The 22837-nt window shown below is 45.7% G+C and overlaps 1 long non-coding RNA gene across 2 annotated transcripts in view; it reads right to left on the bottom strand.

Moving 5' to 3' along the window:
- LOC105234863 overlaps window positions 1-22837 on the bottom strand; it is a 147035-nt gene that overhangs the window by 80925 nt on the left and 43273 nt on the right. For both annotated transcript variants that reach the window (XR_004620424.1, XR_004620423.1), the window contains one exon: window positions 6498-6606. This is a non-coding gene — a long non-coding RNA (uncharacterized LOC105234863). The remainder of the gene's footprint in view (window positions 1-6497; window positions 6607-22837) is intronic.

The raw sequence follows: 22837 nt of genomic DNA, 5'->3' as shown, positions 1-22837 counted from the left end.
GGCTGCTTGGATTTTAAGTCTAATACTCAGTCCACACTAATAGACAGGAGGAGCCGCCAGTGCACAGTTGGAGGCAGGGGCTACAGGCAGGGGTCTTATCATATTGTTTTTAAAATAAGTCTCTTTTGGGGGTGCCTGGGTGGCTCATTTGGGTTAGTGTCCAACTCTCGATTTCAGCTCAGGTCATGATCTCAAGGTTGTGGGATGGAGCCCCACCTCGAGTTCTGTGCTCAGCAGGGAGTCTGCTTGAGATTCTCTCTCTCTGTCCCCCCCACTCGCGCTCTCTCAAATAGATAAATCTTTTTTTAAAAAATTTAAAAGATAATAAAATAAGGTTCTTTTTCATTATAAAAGAAACAGCTATTCATTGTATAACGTTTGGAGCCTATAAAAATATATAAAGAAGAAAATAAAGGTCACCTGTAATCTTACATACAACAGTACAACCACGGATTCTTTTTGGTGCCTTTCCTTCCAGATGGATATACATTTATTTTTTCATATGTATTTGTATTTACAGTTAGATAGTTTTTATATACCAAGAATTCTGATACTGATTTTTCACTGCCATGACCTTTTCCTTGTGTCGGTCTTCTAAAACATGATTTTTTAACTTACAACAATCTATTGGTTTTGTTGCATGTACATCTTTAAAATCATATACTGTATAAAATAACATTCTAAGGGAGAAATATGACTTTTTTCCCACTCTCACCTTGCATGACATAATTTATTCAAATTCTTCCCATATCTCTTTCACGTTCGTGTCTTTTCTCCCCAGAGCCACTTTTTGAGTCATCTCTCAGTTTTCTAGCATTTGTTACCTTCTCTTTCATCTAAAGTTTGTGTTTCAGCACTTTTCACATCCATTTACTATCACTGGAAATTTTATCCTAACCCACAAGTGAACAGTTAGTTCTGCCTAAAACAGTTCAGTTTTAGGCAGAATTAAATAGTAGAAGTAGATTTTTCATGTACCATGTGATCTCTACAACATAACCATTTAGTTCATTTCCTTTATTTTTTAAATTTTTTTTAAGATTTCATTTTTAAGTAATCTCTACCCCCAACATGTAGTTCGAACTCACAACCTGGAGATCAAGAGTTGCACACTCTACAGACTGAGCCAGCCAGGTGCCCCTAGTTTGTTTCCTTTAAATGTTACATTTCTAACAAGTTTTACATGGACATGATACAATATTCAAAAGGAAAGGTAATTTTTCACTGAAGCCTAAAATGGAATATGCGAACTTAATCTGTCCCTGTTAATGGATATTTAGACTGTTTTTCATATTTTATGCATTTTATTTTTGAAATGGTTTAGAGAAGAACTAGGAACAGGGAAAAAACTCAAGATCCACTTCAAAAGATAATCTCTACTTTTGACTATTCTTAGCAGCAACTCTCTGACCTCCCTGAATGGTAACCAAGTTCCTTCTACCCCCTTTAGAACCAGTGCTGTTCTTTGACTCTAGCGGGTGTTCCAGGGGCTGAAGCCCTAGGCCCAAGCATTGCTGGTGGTTTGGGAAGGGGACACAGGGCAATAATTCTTCAGCCAGCCCCTGCTTGCTCCTTGCTAAGCTCTGGATGCCCCCAGAGCTGCCAGCAGCAGGGACACAGTCCAAAGGGTACACCTTCAGTCCAGCACATAATTTGGCCGTCAGGCCACATATGCAAGCTACATACCCCAGAATTTCTGCAGGCCAGCATCCCCACCCCTTTGCCAGTTCCTCGTATTCTATAAATCAAGGTCTCGGGCCTCCAGGGAGTCCCCAGCTGAAAATAAGTCAGGACTGAAAAAAGAAAAGAGAATTAGAAGAGGGATAGACAAACAGAGGCTTCTGGCCTGACAACGGGACATCCAGGATTGGAATTATCCCAAGAGACACATACACCCTTGACAGGGGAGTATGAGAGACATTGACAGTTGATACTTGGGGGTCTGAAGGTGTACAGAAAGAAACAGACCATCTCTCTCCTGAAAAATTTCCCCAGCCTAATACCTCAAGAGCTGCCTGGTTGGTTTTGCAGGAGTCATCCCAACCTAGCAGGGGGCGAGTTTCCCTTGGTGATTGAGAATTCAGAATGTTCAGAATGAAGTTAGAGGCAAGAAGCTACTGAAGAAGTTGGGTTCCACACAGTGGTGTGCTGGTAAATGCTAACGATGGCTCTCGGCAATGGGGGCGACGGGGGGGAGTGGCAGCAGGGAGCCCCAATTAATAGCATCTCCCAGTTTCCATGGTGTAAATACTCCCACCACAACGAACTTCAAGCCATTGACATGATGTCACTGAATACAGAGTTGTAGAGACGTAAATTATAGGGTACTTCTACCATACAGATACAAGAGATAGAAATAACTTCAAGAGCATAGAGAATAGTATAAAGTCGCAAAGTAATTAAGATGTGATGCTTTAATTTTTTTTAAAGACTTTATTTATTTATTTATTTATTTGACAGAGACGGACAGCAAGAGAGGGAACACAAGCAAGGGGAGTGTGAGAGGAAGAAGCAGGCTTCCCGCCAAGCAGGGAGCCTGATGCGGTGCTCGATCCCAGGACCCTGGGATCATGACCTGAGCCAAAGGCAGATGCTTAACAGCTGAGCCACCCAGGTGCCCCAAGATGTGATATTTTAAATAATTATTTTATTTTGCTTTCAATATAATTTATTTAATTGCAAGCTTATGTAGTTTAATTTTTAATAATGGGTATTTAACGGATGAATGAAAAATTCCCGAAAATCAACCAGCTTTCATAAGCCAGCACACCATTAGGACTTTCACCCTCCCCTGTCCCTGACATGTGTGGGTCCCCTCCCCAACACAGAACTAGCAGAGCAACCTTGGGCAGAACAAAAAGTCACAGGTTGAATTTGAATGACATTTGAACTGTTTCTTCATTTCCCCATTTCTTTGATGACGTGATTTAGTCAGGGTTCTCCAGAGAAACAGAATCAATAGGAGATGAGATGGGTAGGTAGGGAGGGAGGGAGGGAGATAGATAGAGATAGAAATAGAAGAGATTTATTCTAGGAATTGGCTCACGTGATTATAAAGACAGAGTCCCACAGACAGTTGTCTGCAAGCTAGAGAACAAGGAAAGCCAGTGGGGTAATTCAGTCGGAGTCCGAAGGCCTGAGAACCAGACTCTCTGACGTCTCAGGGCAGAAAAGGAACGTGCCAACTCCAGAAGAGTGAATTCCTCCTTCCTTCACCTTTCTTTCATTCAGGCACCCATTGGATTGGATTATGCCTTCCCACACTGGTGAGGACTGACCTCTTCACTCAATCCTCCGATTCAAACGCTAATCTCTCCGAGAAACACCCTCACAGACACCTAGAAATAATGTTTTACCAGCCCTCAAATTGACACATAAAATTAACCATCACACAAACCTAAACCTTTCTTTAAAATGTGTTTCAATTATAAAATCTGGCAGATACGCAATTAAGCAAGGCCTAGACAATAATACAATGAGAACTTTTGAACTACCCAGTTTAAAAAGAAAAACATTATGAGGTCCCTGGGTGGCGCGGTCAGTGAAGGTGAAGCGTGTAACTCTTCACTTCGGCTCAGGTCATGATCTTGGGGTCGTGAGACTGGGCCCTGCATGGGGCTCTGTGCTCAGTGTGGAGTCTGCTAAAATTTCTCTCCCTCTGCCTCTGTCCCTCCCTGTATGCGCTCTTTCTCTCTCTCTTTCTCTCTAAAATAAATACATAACTCTTTAAAAAATAATAATAAAAAGTAAAACATTACAGATTCACCTGAAGCTTTCTGTATATCTTCCTCATCACATTCCCCCCCAGAGATGACCACTGTCCTGAATCTGGTGTTTACCATTCCCATGCTTACCTTCATAATTTTAGTACATATGTATGTATGCACGTGTTTGTGTATATGTGTGTGTATACATATGCATATGTGTATATGTATTGTTTCCAGTCTCTTTTTTACAGATAGGAAAACACAAAGAAAGCTCAGAGTCCAACTTGCTTGAATAAAATATCTTTTTCATTATTTTTTTTAAAGTTTCTGATTCTAAAGATAGAAGTTCACCCAAGAGAGACTTGGAGGTGAAACTGGCCTCTTTATTTCTAGCCCAAGGATAGTTTAGAAGGATGGGTGCATGACGGGCCATTTCAGGACTGAAATAAATGCTAATGAGCAAAGAAAGTCTTTTTTTTTTTTTTACTTCCAGATAATGGCCTGTCTCCTGTTCCACTGTGAATGCTGTAGGTGCCCAACCATGGTTGTCGCTAAAGTTTCCATCTTCTGGCTTTTCATAGTCATTCTATATAAATGCCACTGTGAAGACATCTTATTCATTGAATCCTTTACTAACCATAATCTTCGTCCAAGAGGTAAGAGTTTACACAGTATTTCTATTTTATCCCTTTTTTAAAATGACAAAAATTGACAAGCATCAAGGCAGGAAGATGTTATTTAAGCATATTGTTGTAAGCTAAAAATCACAAGATGGAGATTTGTGATTCTTTATCGAACTTGATTATAAAAGTTTTTATCGAGTACTGTCAGACTTGTAAGCTGGGGAGAGACTTCAGATTTATAACCTGGTCCTAAATGGGCAACAGCAGATATAAAATCTTGGAATTTAATATCAGCTTTGAAAATGTTAAATTGAGAGTTCGAGCTGTTTTTACTTTATGAACTGGCACGTTGTAGGATGCATGGGCTGTATTGATTTCTGACAGAAGAGGCTGTCTCTAAAATGGATTTGAGCCTTTTCATATTCCATTTCATCCTAAAGGCACATTTTAAGTGATGTCCTCTTCATTTGGTGCGTGTGACTTAATTGAAGAAGAAAGAAAACAGCTTTACAGAGAAGGGCCTCTTCCGAGAGCCTGTCGGGGTCACCGCAGGGGTGGAGAATAAAATTAAGGAAATCTGCTAAATGACTTCAAGTTCAAGCCATGGATTTTTTTTCCCCCACAAACATTTCAGCTCAAAGCAGATTCAAAACCATTTCCTCGGGCTATTTTTGTAGCAGAGTAACAAGAGGAAAGGTCTCCTTTGTGTCACTCCTTCATTTTTTTTGGCCAACCATTCCCGCCTGGAGAGGCCTCTTCACAACCTCTGCCTGCCTTTCTCACATCCTGGAAATGCAGAGCTCTGGACTCAAAGTGCTGGGAGACACAGGGGCCCAAGCACCCTTGGGCTGGGGAGCAGTGAAGGATGGGTCTGCGAACATGCTTATCGGGGCAGAAGCCAGGTTAGCATCAGTTGTGCATGTCAGGGGCAGTTAACCAGGGTAGTGTTTATGTTCAGAATTCCAGCCCATTGGTGTCTGTACAGAAATCCAAATTGGTTGGCAAAGAAACTATCCTAGGGGTGCCTGGGTGGCTCAGTTGGTTAAATGCCTAACTCTTGGTTTCAGCTCAGGTCATGATCTCATGGGTTGTGGGAGCAAGCCCCTCACTGGCCTCCCCGCTGAGCAGGGAGTATGCTGCAAGATTCTCTCCCTCAGCCCCTTCCCCTACTCGAGTATCTTCTCTCTTTCTCAAATAAATAAATCTAAAAAAAAAAAAGAAAAAGAAAGAAAGAAAGAAAGAAAGAAAGAAAGAAAGAAAGAAAGAAAGAAAGAAAAGAAAGAAAAGGAAAAAAAGCTATCCTAAGCAGATCTTAGGATAGCCTGTGATTAAAGGATGTTGGAAAGGAGCCTCTCCCCTAAAGATACCCTTTGTGTTGGTTTTCTATGATTGCTGTTACAAATTACCGCAAATTTAGGGGCTTAAAACTACACAAACTTATTTCTCTTACAGTTCTGGAGGTCGGAAGTCCAAAATGGGTTTTATCGTGCTAAAATCAAACGCCATGTTCCTTCTGCGGGCTGTAGCCAAGAATCCTCACCTTTTCTAGCTTCCAGAGGCTTCCCAAATTTCTTGGCTCATGGAGCCTTCTCTGCTACCTTCAAAGTACATCAATTCAACCTCTGCTTCTGTTGTCACATTTCCTCTCTCAGCTTCTGACCCTCCTGTCTCCCTTATAATGACCCTTGTGGTTATATTGGCTCTACCTGGATAATCTAGGATAATCCCCACGTCTCAAAATCCTTACTTTAATCACACCTGCAAAATCCCTTTTTCCATACAAGGCAACGTATTCACAGGTTCTGGGGATTGGGACATACACATCTTTGGGGGGTGGGGGGCTGTTATTTAGCCCACACTCTTCCCCTACTACTGAACTGAAATTTTGCCTTTTGAAAAACATTCTTTCTTAAGAATGGTCTTAATTGTTGTATGTTAAAGAGTCCCTTTTAAAATGCAAACACTCCTGGTAAAGGTGATACCAAGAGTATCAGGGAGAGCCCTGGCCATCTCTTAAATTCTTTTTGTCCTTAACTCTTCCATCCAATGGGGCTGAATTCTATTGGTTTTTGGAGGCCCCTCTGAGGTGCCCCCACACCAGCCCTAAAGCCATGAGAAAACAAGGAAAATAGTATTATAAGATTGCATGAATGAATTCATCACTTACCTGACCAGAACAGGAATACCCAGAGTCATCTGAAAGAGAGAAAATGGCTCTCACAGCTGGAACACCCCTCCCTGAGTCACCAGATGGTCTCAAGCAGAAGCAGCACGGCCTGGAAGGAAGTGGGGGAAAGAGAAGGCACAATGCTTGTGGGCCCATGTACTGGGGATCTCTGTTTGCCCATCTGGAGCTCCTCTCCACCTTCTCCATGTCGCTCTGTGATCCCAGAGGCTGCCTCAACCAATGGAATCAAGCCCTCTGGCTTCCAGTTGTGTTCAGCCAATGGGAGGCCCGAGCAGGACCAGAGGACAGGAGGAGAGAGAAGCCCGAGTGTTTCTTCCCAGGTCCCCTCCCTGCCAGACAGCTTTGGTGATGGCTGTATTTCTCCCCCAACCAGAGGCCAAGGATCCTGTGGAAACACTCCCTCAGAGCTACAACTGCAGCCTTCTCCGGCTTCTGGTAGCTATTTCCTCCTTTTGCCCTGGAGCTGGAATGACTCCCAGGGTTGCTAGACTGGGGCTAGATTAGGGGTGCTACGTCATCTCTGGTTGGCTTTGAAACACATTTGGAAAGAATCCCTTCATCAAGCTCTCTGCAATCACTACACCCTTTCAAGTATGCTGTTTATCTCCTGGCCTGATACCTGCCATATTCTAGCACTGCCCAGAAGAGAGTACGCCTAGTTTCATGAGGGCACATGTCCAACCATTCCAGCAGGCATTTCTTTCTGGTAAAATTGATGGCCCCAGACCTTAGCTCTCACCGCCATTAAACTCTGGTCTTCTCTGCCTAATACCCCCTGCACTGATTTCAGGAACCCTGAACAGCCTGTGGACACCCTGACTCTCCACGTAGCTCCTCATCCTATGAGAGAGAAGGCACTGATCAGGCTAAAGTCACGGCAGCAGCTCTGTCTTACTGTACGTTAATAAACTGGCTTTTTTGTTTGTCTTTCCCTCTGAGCTTTGTTCCTCTGAGTGATCGTCACTCATCCCGTCAAACTGAGGGCGTGAGAAAAGGGAGCGTCTGCAATAGCAAGGCTGTGAAGAGGTCAGACCACAGCGAATGTCCCAAGGTAAAGGCCACCTTGCCAGGCCACCTGGTGCAATAGCAAGGCTGTGAAGAGGTCAGACCACAGTGAATGCCCCAAGGTAAAGGCCACCTTGCCAGGCCACCTGGCGGCCAGGCCCTCAGGCATCTCTTGCGGTATCTGTCCCGGCACACACTTCTTGCAGACTTCCATAGCCTCTCATATCCTCCGCTGGGCCCACAGTTCATGACCCTCCGCAGGCTGTTATCAGCTAACACCTTGCAGGGATTACGACAGCTGGCTCAGAGCAGGAACACATGGAAATGGGACAAGGCTCGATGCCTGGAGAGGGTAGGATGTAGGAGGGGGAGAGTTGGGGTGATGAGGCAGGAGGAGGCTGACAATAAAGGGCCAGTCGGCTTGACCTGCTTCACTTTTCTGCAGCTGTCCCCTGAGCTCTCATTCCCTGTGTCCCTGCTATGGGTCCAGCTTCTGGTCTTGGCTCTGCTACTAACCACGTGTGTGACTTTTATCTCCTCCCGATATCTGTTTCTTCAACTGAAAAAGGAATACTACAAATCCACAAGTCCATTCCGCATGCATTTATCATTTATATTCAAGTATTTTAAAACACATGTCTATCCTAGTGGCATTTAGCTGGGAAGTAGAGATTCAGTTGGATGTGGGTTCTTTAGGCTTTGGGTTTAGAGCACAGGAGGTCACATGAACTTAGGCTTGGAATCCAGCTCCACTCACAGTGTGACTCTGGGCAAGTTATTTAACCTCTCTGAGCATTATTTCCCTCATCTGTAAAACAAGAACAATGCTGCCTACCTTATATAAAGGTAAGGATGAAATAATATGTGTGTACCCCAGACATAAACCCGGGTCTCCTGTCATCCAGTCTGCATGGAGTGACATTTGAAGAAGACAGTCTTACAAGCAAATGTAATCCATACTGCTTTCTAATCACACTAGCATTGCTCAAAGATCATAAGAGAGGGTCCAGTCTATAGCCCACAGCAAGCTTTCATAAAATCTTTTTCTCTTCTGCCAATTCCCCCCCTCCAGTAAAAATCTCACAAAACTCTCCCAACAATACTAGACTCACCAGATTTAGCAAAACGAAACAAAGCAAACAATAGAAAAGGATGCCCAGTTTAATGTGATTTTCAGATACATAAGAAATCTTTTTTGTAGTATTAATATTTCCCATGCAATCTTTGGGACATATTTATACTAAAAAACACATACATTATACTAAAAAATTACTGGTTCATCTGAAATTTAAATGAAACTGGTGTCCTGTATTTTATCTGGCAACCCTACCTTACACCCAACTCAGACTATTTTTCTGTTCTTCCTTCCTCCCCATCCCATATTTGCTACATAGGTTGACTGAGCTCAGTAAGTAAGTTTCTCCCACTTCATTTTTAGATTTTCATCTGTGCTCTGCCCAGTACCAGCATCCTCCACAACGAAGGAGAACTTTGGAGGGGGCCCAGCAAAAAGAACCCTTCCCTCTCCCCCTGCCTCCTTGGTCCCCCCTCTATTCCATTCCACCATTTTTACAACTTCAGAAGTTCAGTAGCCAGGAAAACCTGAGAGGGCAGGAAAGAGAAGAAGCTAATGGGCAAAGACCCGGGTTTTGCTGGTGTTAGGGAGTGAAGGCATTGCTCTCACACGTTAACGAAGAAGGTACATAGTTCAGGGTCTGCAGCGTTGTAAACACAGAGCTCTGCTCCTCCTCATTATCATGAGAGAGACATCCTTTCCCAGCCTGCCGGCCCAAATCCAAGACCTCATTTGCTATAGAACACTCCAGAGACCTTAAAAGAGGGTTGCCTACCCCGGTGCTCCCGCTGAGAGGCCGCGGTGGTGCCAAGCCTCCTGGGCGTGGACCCACAGCCCCACAGTAGCCTCCACGCCGCGATGGTCCCAGTTCCATTACTCGGAAGCCCCGGGTGATCCCAGCATCCCTCTGTTCTCAGGGTCACGTGACCCGCTGTCCTGACCACCCGGAAGTTCAAGATTTCCAAAGGCCCCTAATGAGCCCAGGGGTTCCTTCTGGGACAGTGGCCTCGGTTCTCTTTAAAGATGCCTCTGTCCCACTGCCGCCGAGGCAGTAATTGTCCTCCATCCCAGGGCCACCTGAGGGAGTTAAATTCCCATTACAAAAACAAAACCCATTGAACTGGAATGGCGTTGGTCCTGAGCGCCTGCAAGAGCCTTGCCTCATTCCCCAAGGGGTGCTGGGTCCATTAAAGCTTTTCACAGCTGATTGCTCACCTGTTCTTCATTTTCCACTTCACTCGGTGCACTAAACTGTGTCCTGGAGAGAAGGACCCAGCAGAATAAACCAATGAAATTGAGCATTTCCCCCTCAGTCCTCTTTGTGGCAGACCCTCCAGGCTGTCTCGATGGGGAGATGCAGCTTCATTTCTTTCATTTTTTTTTCCTTCTTCTAAGAGTGAGAATCCAATCTGGGACAGATCAGACCCAGGGCTTTAAAAAAAATGGCACCACAATCATTTCTCCTTATAACTACCGAGGGGTTTCTCTACTGTTCTTTCTTCCTACATCATTGCTACTTCCCAAAAACCATCACATAAGAAACGGGAAAAAAGAAGGCTATGCGACATGGTACACTTCCTAATTTCAATTCAACAAACATTTGCTCTGAGGGACCAACCCACTGCGGGGGATCCAAAGTAGGGTAAAGCCAGAGCCCACCCCCCTGAGGCACAAAAGCAGGCAGGCCGCCGCCACCACCGAGAGGGGCCGTGTGTGCACACAAGAGCAGGGTAGGACGAGAGCTGGATGGAAGGTCTCGAAAAGAGGAGCAGCACTGTTGCTTGCGTGTGTTGCTGTTGTTGTGGGGTTTTGTTTTTGTTTTTACTTTCCCTCCTTTTCTATCCCCCCACTGTTTTCTCATCAAGCCCACCCCCAGCCTACTGGGGTTGCCAAGCTTGAGCTTGGTAAACCTCCAAACCCCTCAACATCCTGCCACCCTGACTCTAGAAAACAGACCACTTGGTCTAGCTTTTCCTACAGGTCTTTCCGTCCAGAAAAACTGCAGGGTGCAGCATGCCGTATATATTATACACAGTATTTTTTTATTGAGCATTTACTACGGTGAGCACTAGGAGAATGGCTCTGGAAAACAGTCGTGAACCTAGATCCCACCTTCTCGGTGCTCACAGAGCCGCGGCTCAGCATGAAGTGAAGGTTGTAAATGCACGTACTTTGGAGTTGAAAAGAGCTGGGTCGTCTTATCATCCATGAGACTGTAAGCTAATACAATTCTCTGTGACTCAGTTTGCCGCTGTGTAAAATGCCGACAAAACTCGTAGGTTTGTGGGGAGACATGCACTGGCCCTCGGCGCGCGGCGGCGTCCCCTGCTAGCATTAGAGATGGTGTTCTGCTACCGCACGTTTAGGCCCCACGTGATAACACTGACAACATGACTGTGCTTTGCTGTTTTCAGATTGTTTCCCATTTGTGTCTGTTTCATTTCACCAACAACATCATAAGCCTCTTGAGGGCACGACAACGAGGCGTATCATAAGCATTCAGCGAAGAGCTGTTGAGCTAGGTTGCAGGAGAATGTGGCATTTTTCTGCAAAGCCACTGAGGTTTCCATTTTAGGCCAGAGCAAAGCGGGCCAGAGAATTTCCAGGGCTGAAATGCCGAACGCACGTTTGCTCAGCGAATAGGGCAGAGGGAAAGATAAAGTGAATTCCAATGGGGCCGTGACAGCCTCCTGTGACAGATAGCCTGCAGAGGAGAACACAGCTGAATAAGCCCGGGTGGACAGAGAAATGAATGCAGCCAGGGGGACGCTCAGTAGGATGAAAGATAGTAGTAGGTCATCATGAGACTCGAAAGGGAACCTCATTACAGCAGAGAGAGGCTAGGGCTGCTTTTTAGGAGGGGTAGTGCTCAGGGAATCCCACAAAATGTGGTTGCATGGAGATCAAATGGAAAAGCTCCTGGAGGCAACCACCGACTCAGAGGGCAGGGAAGGTAGGTGATCAGTAAAGGAGTAATTGAGTCAAAAAATGCTCCTCTCCAGCCCACCCCACCACCACCTGCCTCCCCCCACCCCAGCCCCTGACCTGGGAGAGACACCTGGGCTGTGGCCACCAGAAGAGAAATCTGCGGGATAATGAAACACAGGAAAATGTTTCTTGTCCTGAGAGATGCCTACGGCTACCTGGCAGATAGGAAAGGGTCAATAAATATTTGCCAATGATTGGTTGCATCTCAAGCATCAGAAACCTATAATGTAGCATTATCAGGGGATTATCTAGGCCCATCCCTTTGCTTTACTGTGTGGAAACCAAAGTCCCAGGAAGTAAAGCGACTTGCCCAAGGCCATGCCGGTAGGAAGAAGCTGGGAGTCCTGTTCGGATCCCCTAGGTCTTGGCTCTACGATGAGTAGCAGGTGTCTCTCATAGCCGGGGCCCCAGCCGCACCTCAACCCCCATTCCAGCTCAGATGGCCTCCAGGTGGGGTTTTCTTTTTCCCAGGTTCTCTTCCAACCTGGGTAACGTGGTTGCTCTGGGCTTGTTTTCTCCCCTCAGGTTCTAAACACGTTTTTCAAAGCTGGAGAAACTTTAGTGAGGAAACCAACATAACTCTCTTCACAGAGCAGAAGACTCAGTCCAGCTCAGCTCTCATCATTAATATTGTTATTATCAATATTATTATTTGGGGGACACCTGGGTGGCTCAGTCAGTTAAGCGTCTGCCTTCAGCTCAGGTCATGACCCCGGGGTCCTGGGATCAAGTCCCCCATCAGGCTCCTTGCTCAGCAGGGAGCCTGCTTCTCCCTCTGCCTCTGCGTGCCGCTCCCCCTGCCTGTGTTCTCTCTCTCTCTATAGCAAATAAATAAATAAAATCATTAAAAAATATAAATATTATTATTTGGTCACCAGCTATTGGCTAGGCCCAGGCAGTGACGCACTAACGGCCAAGGCGGCCCCCACCCGGGGAACATAGAGCAGGCCTGCCCCTGTGCTCCTCATCAGACACTGCAGGCCTCTTGCAAGCTTCCACACACACAGCACGCACAGGAAGGAAATAAGCGAGTCGATGCTGGCCTGAGCTGAGTCATAAAGCCTCAGACAGGAGAGTCTGAAGGAAGGTGACTGGAGCGTCCCGGCTTTGTGAGCACACAGCTCAGACAGAGGTTGTAGAAAAATCGCTCCCTGCCCGTGCCACTGCCAGAGCTCCAGCAAGTCACCCACAGAGCCCAGGGTGAGCCAGGGCTCCTCACACTGGCATTTTACTGCTGATTTTTAAAAGGTACCAGTCATTGCCAATCTTGTGTTTTGTATCTTTTAATTGTTTTAAAATTGTGTGCTCTGGGCTCTGAGGTGATTTGAACACCAAGGGCAGCGCTTTTATAAAATAAATAGATAATGAGCTGTATTCCCGTCCCTGCAGGATGGAGATGGGGCCAGCGGGGGTGGGGTGGAAGAGACACGGAGAGAAGCCTTCTGAGGATTTGCAGGGGGCAGGGCCTCACTCCTGCTGGCTGATCCTTCCCCTGTTCCTCCAACAGTGCCACACTGGGCTTCTGAGCACCAGCTGGAGCCGGAAACTGGAAGCTAGGAAGTTTCACGAGTCATTTGGAAATGTCTGTGGGCTTTGTTGCTGCCCAGGCCAGCCGGGCACAGCCAGCTTGAGAAGGTGGAGTCCCTGCGGGGACTGTGTCCTTGCAGAGTTGTACAGAACACAGCCCCAGACGCAGGAGGGGAAAAGTCTGAATGAAAGGAAAAATCTAGAACCACATCTTCCCAGCTCCAACTGAAAGGCCCGAAGGCCAACCAGGAGGTGGTGACAGCATCCGCATTTTTCTTACTAAGGACTAGTTCAGCCTGGTGATTGAGAGGGAAGCCAAGAGTTCTTTGCAGTCACATCTGGATTCCAGGCCCCCCTCTGCCTTTTCTGAGTTTTAGTCACTTCATCTTAGTTAAACAGTGGTGATGGTAATAATACCTTCCTCATATACATGTCAGGAAAGGAGCTGACTAATCCAAGGAAAGTGCTTACTTAGCCAATGCCCGGCACGTGGCAGACAGAAAATATTAGTTTTATTGTTATTATATATTTAGGGCTGTATTAAGCCTTTGTGAAAGAAGAAAAAGGAGCAGAAACAGTCACTGTCCCTGAGGAATATGTTCTCCAAACTCTCACCCTGCCTCCTGTCTGCCCACCAAATCTGATTTCTCTTCAAGAGCTTTCCCATGTCGAGGAGAGAGCATGGCTGTGCTCTGTGGCTCAGCAGCTCCTCGGCCCAGCCTCCACTTAGGGCAGCTAACTTCTCTGAGCCTCAGTTTCCTCTTCTGTAAAGTGGAAATAATAAGAAAGCCTCTGCCTCCTTCATAAGGGCACAGCGAGCTTCAACTGTGATTATGTGTGAGTGTGCCACGAAAGCTGTGAGGCAGTGTGCAAAATAGGTTAGTATTTTACTAATCTCACAGGTTTCACGGAGCCCTGCCTTGTCCCGCCTTTTCTACGAGAGAAATCCAATCCAAACTGTCTTCAGTGAAGGAGAACAACAACAAAAAGGATTTCCTTAGCTCTTGCAACTAAAAAATTAAGGAGTAAATTCTGGAATAGCTGGATCCAGGTTTCCAAAAGATGACATTAAAAATCTGATTCTCTCCTCTCAGTCCCGTTTTCCTTTGTGTTGCTTTTACTCCCAGGTGGACTTAACCGATGAGAAGGCCACAAGCAGCTCTAGGCTTGCAACCTGTCAGCTTGGCAAGCCAAAGAGAAACAGTCCAGGCCTTTCTCCATAATTTCAGCAAGTGTCAGAATTGAGTCTCAGTGGCCTGACCTGGGTCATGTGCCTGTTCGTGGTCCTTTTACCTATGGTCAGGACAATGGAACGTGCCAACTGGCCAAGCCTGAGTCCTGTGCCCCCCACCCCACGTGGAGCCAGTAGATGTGGTCGTTCCACCCCCAACCCCCAGCCACATACACAGAATGAGAGGAGGCAGTTCCCTAGAAAAAAGGCAGGCCAGGGTTTCCGATAGAAGAGAGAGAAGGAGATACCAGACAGATGTCCACGGCACACAGATTTTGCTACTGTATTTTCTGGCAGGACGTAGGAAAGAGAAGTAAGAGCCAGACAAAAAGTCCCAGAGAGCAACCACACATTTGCATGGTGCTCTGTGGTTGAATCGGCACTTCCCTTCCCTGGAGAACTCTGCCCAGTAACGTGGCTTCAGGGAAATGAAGGTCCCGGTTCATTTTTGGAAAAGAAAACTACTCTTGCTGAGAAACACCACTGTGAATGGTAAAGGGAAAGAGAACCCTCTTTCCAGGGGCACCCGGGTGGCTCAGTGGTTAAGCATCTGCCTTCAGCTCAGGACGTGATCCCATCATTCTGGGATCGAGCCCCACGTTGGGCTCCTCCGCTGGGAGCCTGCTTCTTCCTCTCCCACTCCCCCTGCTTGTGTTCCCTCTCTCACTGGCTGTCTCTCTCTCTGTCAAATAAATAAATAAAATCTTTAAAAAAAAAAAAAGAACACTCTTTCCTGACTCATTAAAGCAAGAAAGTGCTTAATAAATACCGTTTGCTGATAAAGTTCTGACAAGGCCATTCAATAACCCGGGATTCTGACTGCTCCACTTAAGAATCTGTATGAGCCCAGGTCTCACCTGCTATTAACAGAGCTCCTGTTGATGGCAGCTGGGGAGGCTGGAGCAGGTTCTGCACACAGGAGGGCACATATCAAGTGGGGGACCCAAGGAATTACAGGTATTTCAATCTAAGTCACAACAACATTTTAGCCCCATTCCACTTGCCTTGGGGGCCTGGCCGGCTTCCTGCCATTCCATCACCACTTCTACCTCCTAAATAACACTTCTTGTACTGTTTTGTTACATGTAAAAGGTATATATACATACTTATTTCAGGAAACTCAAATAAAAGGATAAGAGTCCCCATATCCTACTCAACCTTACTGCAAATCCTCATATCCTTTTCTAGGCATCTGTGGATGGATACCGCATGTCAGATTTTTAAGTGAGATTATTCTGTCTTATAACATATATTGAAAATACCTCTCGGGGCGCCTGGGTGGCACAGCGGTTAAGCGTCTGCCTTCGGCTCAGGGCGTGATCCCGGCGTTATGGGATCAAGCCCCACATCAGGCTCCTCTGCTATGAGCCTGCTTCTTCCTCTCCCACTCCCCCTGCTTGTGTTCCCTCTCTCGCTGGCTGTCTCTATCTCTGTCGAATAAATAAATAAAATCTTTAAAAAAAAAAAAAAAAAGAAAATACCTCTCTACGCCTATGATACACTTCCATGGTATCTACAGCATATCTGTACACATGCATCTACAGTATTAATAAATCCAAGGGTTTTTAAAAGTTACATGGCTGTACCATAAATTATATTTACCCAGTCCCCTATTGCTGGACAGCTGGATTGTTTACAAGTGTTCCTATTATGGTGTTCTCTGGAGTCATTTAAAGGTAAAATGAACATACCACTGGATAATGGGATTACAGTAGGCTAGTATAATGGCCAGAATGTTAGGGTAGGAAATATGGGGCAGAGTATGAAAAAAGAACTACGAGAGAAAAGAACTGCCCTCAGAAAAATATTACTTCTGTCTGACATCATGTAGACCACAGCTGGAATCATGAAGTTTTTCTGGGCTCTTCTCCCAGCTCAGTGGAGTTTTTGCTAATTAAATGACATAAAGAAGCTTTCTCCATATGGGTCCTGTTGTTTCTGTGTGGTGATGGTGGATGGGTCACTAATTCCATTAGCTTCAATTATATATGTTTCAGTTAAATAACTAGATGATAAATCACCCCACAATTTACTGGCTTAAATCAACCATCACATTTGTTTATGATTCAGTGGGTCAGCACACAGGGCCATATTGGGTGGTTATTCTGTTCTATATGCCGTTTGCTGGGGTCATGCACGTGGCTTCCTTTACATGATGTCTGGGCAGTAGGTCTAAGAACATACATATGTCTGACACCTCAGCACTTCTCTGCATGGCCTCTCTCTCCACATGGTTACCTTGGGCTTCCTCACAACATGGAAGTCTCAGGGTAGCTAGACATCTTACATGGCAACTGTTTCTAAGTAGGGCAAAATTGAAAGATACTGAAATCTTTAAGGCCCAGCCTTAGAAGACACACAGAGTCACTTCCAGTGCATTCTATATGTCAAAGCCAGTCTCAGGGTCAGTCTAGATTCAAAGAAAAAGGAAATAGAGTCTGCCTCTTGATGGCGGAGAGGCAAAGAATTTGCGTCCATCTTAATCTACTACAATAAATCTGAGGAAGGCAAAAGGGTTGCAAGGGTCTTGCATAATTAAGAAGCAGAACATTATGGGGTTGCAAATCACTAAGACCCAAGGGTGGACTCATCCAGCTGGCACAGTTTCCTCCAGTTCTGAGCAATAAACCAAAAGAGACCATTAGCAGGGTTGCATGTGGGAAGTGGAATCTTTGGCAGGACTCATACCAGGAGATGATAGTGACTCTGACCCTGCCCCACGGCCCCACCCATGGTGCCAACGGAGGGCACTTCGGCCCAGCTCCTCCCTCTGCTGTGGAGTACATCCAGCCCTGGGCTCCCCAAGACACCTGCTTCTCCTTTTGCCGATTCCTCACTTCCTAAACACAGAAATTCTCTCCCAAGCCTGTATTACATGAGTTTTGAGGTCTTCGTGGGAACCTTTGTGCAGAAATTACAAACACTGGCTCTGAAAGGCTTGCTATGCTTCCTCAGACGGGCAATAGAAAGGAAGGTATCGGTTGCCTCATGAAAACAGCGAATTTCCCATGTAAGAGTTAATCATTTCTTTTCATATGGGGGCCTTGAGAAAACTAAAATCCCTCTCATGCCACTGAGCTCTAGAGGTCAGCGTGAATCCGCCGCTCACTCAGGGAAAGACCCTGACTATCCCCCTCACGATTACCGCGACGGCACAGGGAGTTTCTTGGTCACACCCACCCCCGTCTGAGAGTGAGTTCTGTAGTTTCTTACAGGCTTGTCCAAGTGCCGGGCTGGCCTAAGTTTAACGTCAAGTCATTCACTGCCTGATCCCCACTGGATGGACACAAAAGATGCTGCTACTTGGGATGTAGTACCTTTGAAATAAAGACGTTTGCGGGGTGGTATGTAGGCAAATGCGCCACGTGACGGGCGGGAGTTTGGATCCTCTGTTGTAATCTGGACACAACCTTGGACCCAGCCATGGAGATCTATCTTCTGTGCAGATATTTACGCTGTGGCCTCTTTAAAAAGGGCTTAGACTTTGCGTCTGTTTTCACTCTAAACTGATCAGATAAGTGCTGACCAGCTCTTTAATATTTAAAGTTTCTTTTTCACAGTCCTGCCTGAAGCCTTGTGCCTATTTGATTTGTACAACACATAGCTTGCTGATGCTGGCGAATTGAGACGAATACCGTCTTTTCAGAACTGAAAATGACTCCATTTTTTCCCGATGCCTCCCTCCAGCCATAAGGCCGTGTTCGAAAAGCTGGGGGTGGGACAGATCCCTGCCTTCATGGGAGAGGAGAATTCTGCCCCCCCCCACCATCCCTTAGGTTTCACTTATCGTTCCTAGACCGTTGGAAAGAAATCAAGACATTACTTTATTCTATCAGAATCATTTATAAATAGCAGAACCACTTTCTGCTTCGCTGCAGCTCCTGATATTGAGATGAGTGAATTAAAGTAAACGGCTATTAGAGAAAGTAGGGGAGTGAATTTTAATGTAGCATATGGCAGACCCTCCTTTGGCAAACTTCTATCACGACCATGGTGTAGGCAACGGGGTGAGCACTTTGGGACTTGTATCCCAAGGGTACAAGGCTCTGGGCAGGTCAGACCAAACGGAGGAGGATGGGGCACCGGGCCTCCCGCCCCCCCCCCACCTCACCCCCTTCTGAGCCCGGAGTTAGCAGGTTTGCACAGACTGGGCTGCATTCTGTGGCTCCAGAGGAAGAAAGCGCCCCCTTCTGGGCAGAAGTGTTCTGTCGCTGATAGAAAAGGTCCCTTCACCTGCGGCCAGAGTGTCTGGGAAAATTCTACGAAAAAAGAAGAAAGGTGTGGGTGTGTGAGAGAGAGAGACAGAGAGAAGAGGAGGGAGGAAGGAGGGCTGGAGGAGTTGAGAAAGAGGACATGAACTCAGTCCTGGGCTTTCTCACATGTTGGCTCTGGGCTCTCGATGAGCTGGGTCACTACATCCTGCTGAGAACATGCCCTCCCGTCCCTCAGAAACCCGAAAGGGAACTTTGACTTCATTCACTGGTCTGATTTAGGCATTGTAACAAATACTTGATCCCGGCTTGATGTTTGGCCTTTTGCGACACCCTGAGGGAGTAGCTGCCTCTTTCATAGACACACACACACACACACACACACACACACACACACCTCTCACACTCCCGCCTTAAAGTAGGATTCTTCCGCTTTATGCGGGGAGCTGTGAGGACCTAAATACTAAGGTGCAGCATCAGAGTGCAGGAAAGAAAGGAGTGGGAAGAAAATTCACTCAAAAGGACTCTTGAGTCTGCAGACGGGGCTGTTTCTTAAACCTTATTTTGAATTCATCTCAGGCTACAGAAAAGCACAAAGTACTTTTTACAGAAAAATACAAAAAGGACAAAGAATTCCTGTACACTCTTCATCTGATTTGCTTATCACTTTCTCTATATATATACATATTTTTTCTGAACTAGTTGCAGATATGATGCCCCTTTTTCTCTAAACACACACACACAAAAGAGGACATTCCCTTTCATAACCCCAATACATTATCAAAATCAGAAAAATAAGACTGATGAAATACTGTTATTTAAACTACACGTCTTTTTCAAATTTCATTAGTTTTCCTAACAATGTTCTTTATAGCAAAAGGGAAAAATGCTTCTGATCCGGAATCCAATCCCAGATTACACATTATCATGTCTCTTTAGGTTTGTTCAGTTAGGATAGTTCCTCAGTCTTTGACATTCTTGACATCGACATTTTGAAGAAAATAAGGCATTTATGGAATAGACTGTCCCTCATTTGGGGACTGCCTTATGTCTCCCCACAGTGAGACTCAGGCTATACATTTTTGGCGGGAGCACCACCGAGGTGATATTATGTCCTTCTTAGCGCATCGCGTCAGGAGATCCAGGTTATTGATCTGTCCGATTTGTCCCTTGTGACGTTAACTTTGATCACCTGGTTCAGATGGGGTCTGCCAAGCCTCTCCACTCTCACGCTACTATTTTTCTCTTTGAAATCAATAAGTATTTGATGAGGAGATACTTTGAGATTGTATAAATACACTGTTTCTCATCAAACTTTTACCCACTACACATCTACTGCTAGTTCTTGCCTGAATCAATTATTGCTCTGAAGGTTGCCAAATGTTGATTTTCTAATACCATTGTTTCTTCTATATGTAGTAGTTCAAATTCTACTGTATGACAGGGCTTTTTCATTTCCTCCATTTATTTATTTGTTTCTATCAGTATGGGTTTATATTTCTTATTTTATTCAATAGATTTTAAACCACTGTTGTGCTTTTTTCCCCTAAAGTTCAGCTTGTCCCAGATTTGGCCAGTGGGAGTTCCTTCCAGCTGTCTCTTTTGTCCTTTTGACATGTCCAGGCAGTGCTATTTTTGAGGGAGGACGAGCCAGAATTCTGGTCCAGAATATTTCTCCAAATGTTGGAAGTTGAAAGTCGCATACAGGAATGTCATTTTTAATATCACAATAAAAACACACATTATATGCCAGTGAAATTTAGAGTTCCAATGGAGTAATGAAAGGTTGATGAATATTAATTTCTATACACCAGACTCATTTTGTAAGTGAAGGCTTGACTCCTTCTCCCATGTCCTGGTCTCGATGTGAGGTCAGTCCGCTTCACAGTAAACCCACTGAGGAGTTAGGACACCAGAACAGACAGGGAGACGAGGAGAGGAGAGAGGGAGGTGGACAGGAACGGGAAAGGAAAAGAAAGAAGGCAAGAGAAACTCCTCTCCTCTAGTCCTCCTCCAGGGCGGCGGGGCACCTGCAGCTTCCTCAGGGCCCCCATGCACACTGACCCCTCCAGGACTCCAGCCCTCTGCCATCACAGGCATTAGTATGGCCAGAATGCAGGACACTTTGTCACCTTCATCTCAGAAAAGGGACTAGAAGACAATGTGGGTGTGTTGAAGGAACTCAGGTCTCCTTGCTACAGCCACAGCCCTGGAAGGGATGGAAAGACAGGAGAGAAAACACTGGGCTTGTGATGTCCGCCTCCCTCTCCTACCACAGGCTGGAGGCGCTTCCAGCAGAATTGAGTGCTGGGGAAAGCCTGCGATAAATCAGCTCTGTCTTCACTAGCCAGGGGGTTGCTATGGCAATAGGAATACACTGTAGGTTTTAAGAGATGTAATTTTCTGTGATTCACTGTATATTTTTAGCCATTTTTCTTCCTGTATTGTCTCCCTGTGGCAATTGCCTATTAATGCTGGTCTGCACCAAGATTGGACTAAACGGTCCATTCTCAGAAGTGATGAAAACCCCGGAGATCAGTAAGTACAAGAGGGTTATGGCCCATGGATTTAAGGGTGACCTGGGAGAACAACGAGCCAGGTTGAGGACATGGATTAATTAGCGTGGGCCATGCCACACATCAGGAAAAGTAAAGGAGAATGAAAAGCCCCAGAAATACAGTGCTGGGTTGCTTGGAACGGGAAACTGAGTCACACTACTCCCTGCAGTCAGGTGGTTCACAGGGTGTCAGGGGAAGGTCCCACACACCAGAAACAATACCCAGAATGAGGGAAACCAGGACCCAGATTTCTGAATAAGGATTTGGAACAAAGCATCGTAACCTTCTGTTAATCTAGCTCACATCTCATGCCGTTTATTCTTCTTTCCTTTTCTTCCTTCCTTCCTTCTTTTAATTTTTCTCATTTTTTCACCATAAAATTTGGTGGAGGGACTTAGAGAAGGCGAAAATTCAATCAGTCCACTTGGTTTTTTGTGAATAGGGATATCAGGAGTCTTCCCATTCGGAGCAGCAGAAAACCCAACCTAACTGTTAAAACACAAAAAAGAACTCACTTTCTCTCATAACTGAAAAGTCCAAGGGCTAGTCTCAGGCACAGCTATTCATGGGGCCAGATGACATCATCAACATCTGGGCTCTTTGTCACACCAAGTTCTACTGATGTCTTGGCATTTGGGCTGTAATAACATAAAATTCAGCTAATGGAGGATTCAACGAAGGGTGGTTTATTTTTCTCACAGAAGAAGTCCAGAGATAGGTTGTTTTTTTCTTTTTCCTCACATAACAAGTCGCCCAGAATAGGCACCAATGACAGGACTATGCAGCAGTTATTATCATTATCAAGAACCCAACCTGATGGGATAGACTGGTGATGGGTAGTAAGGAGGGCACGTATTACATGGTGCACTGGGTGTTATACGCAACTAATGAAGCATCGAACTTTGCATCGGAATCCAGGGATGTACTGTATGGTGACTAACATAATATAATAAAAAATCATTAAAAAAAAAAGAAAAGAACCCAACCTATTTCTTCATTTCAGTTCCCCTGGTCTTTAGGGCCACAGGAGAACTGCTCCAGCTGCAGGATTCCAGGCAGGAAGCGGAAGTGGCTGTATCTGAGTCTTTGAGCTAGAAAAGCAAGTCATCCCACGGTGCCCCCAGCTGATCTCTGCTTCCCACCAGTTTGACACATCATTGTCACAGGACACACGGCCACTCAGAGGCTAGGAAAGTGTATTTTTTGTTTGTTCTGGCCCCTGTGGTAGAGGCAGTTTTTTGTTTGTATGTCAGAGAGAAGCCATTGCCAGGATTGCGGGATCGGTCTGCCTCTTCATTGTGGGGTCTGCTTTGTCACTCTGGGTTGTCCTTCCCTAGCTAGGCAGGGAGAAACTAGAAGGGAAGTGCAAGGAGCTTCCTTCTAAGGCCATGATACAGGAGTTGTGCTCCCAGTTTCTCTTCTGCTCATATCCCATTGGCCAGAATCTAGTCGCATGGTCACAACTAGCTGCCAGGGAACTTGGGAAATGTACCATCCTCATAGTCATGTGCCCAGCGAAAATGGTGGTGGGGGGAGTTCTGTTACTAACAGGAAGAAAGGGAGGAGTATTGCAGGACGGTTAGCAACCTCCTCCAGAACAGGTATGAGAGAAAGGATTTGAATGGGTGTTGGACTAGCCAGCCAACTATTCCTACGTCGGCCTCATTCCCAGGCCAAGCAGAGATGACCTTCATGGAGACTGAGACAGCTTCAGTGACACCAGC

This window comes from Ailuropoda melanoleuca, chromosome 14 (assembly GCF_002007445.2).
Source record: "Ailuropoda melanoleuca isolate Jingjing chromosome 14, ASM200744v2, whole genome shotgun sequence".
NCBI classification, from domain to species: domain Eukaryota; kingdom Metazoa; phylum Chordata; class Mammalia; order Carnivora; family Ursidae; genus Ailuropoda; species Ailuropoda melanoleuca.
This window is presented reverse-complemented; position numbering and strand designations above follow the sequence as displayed.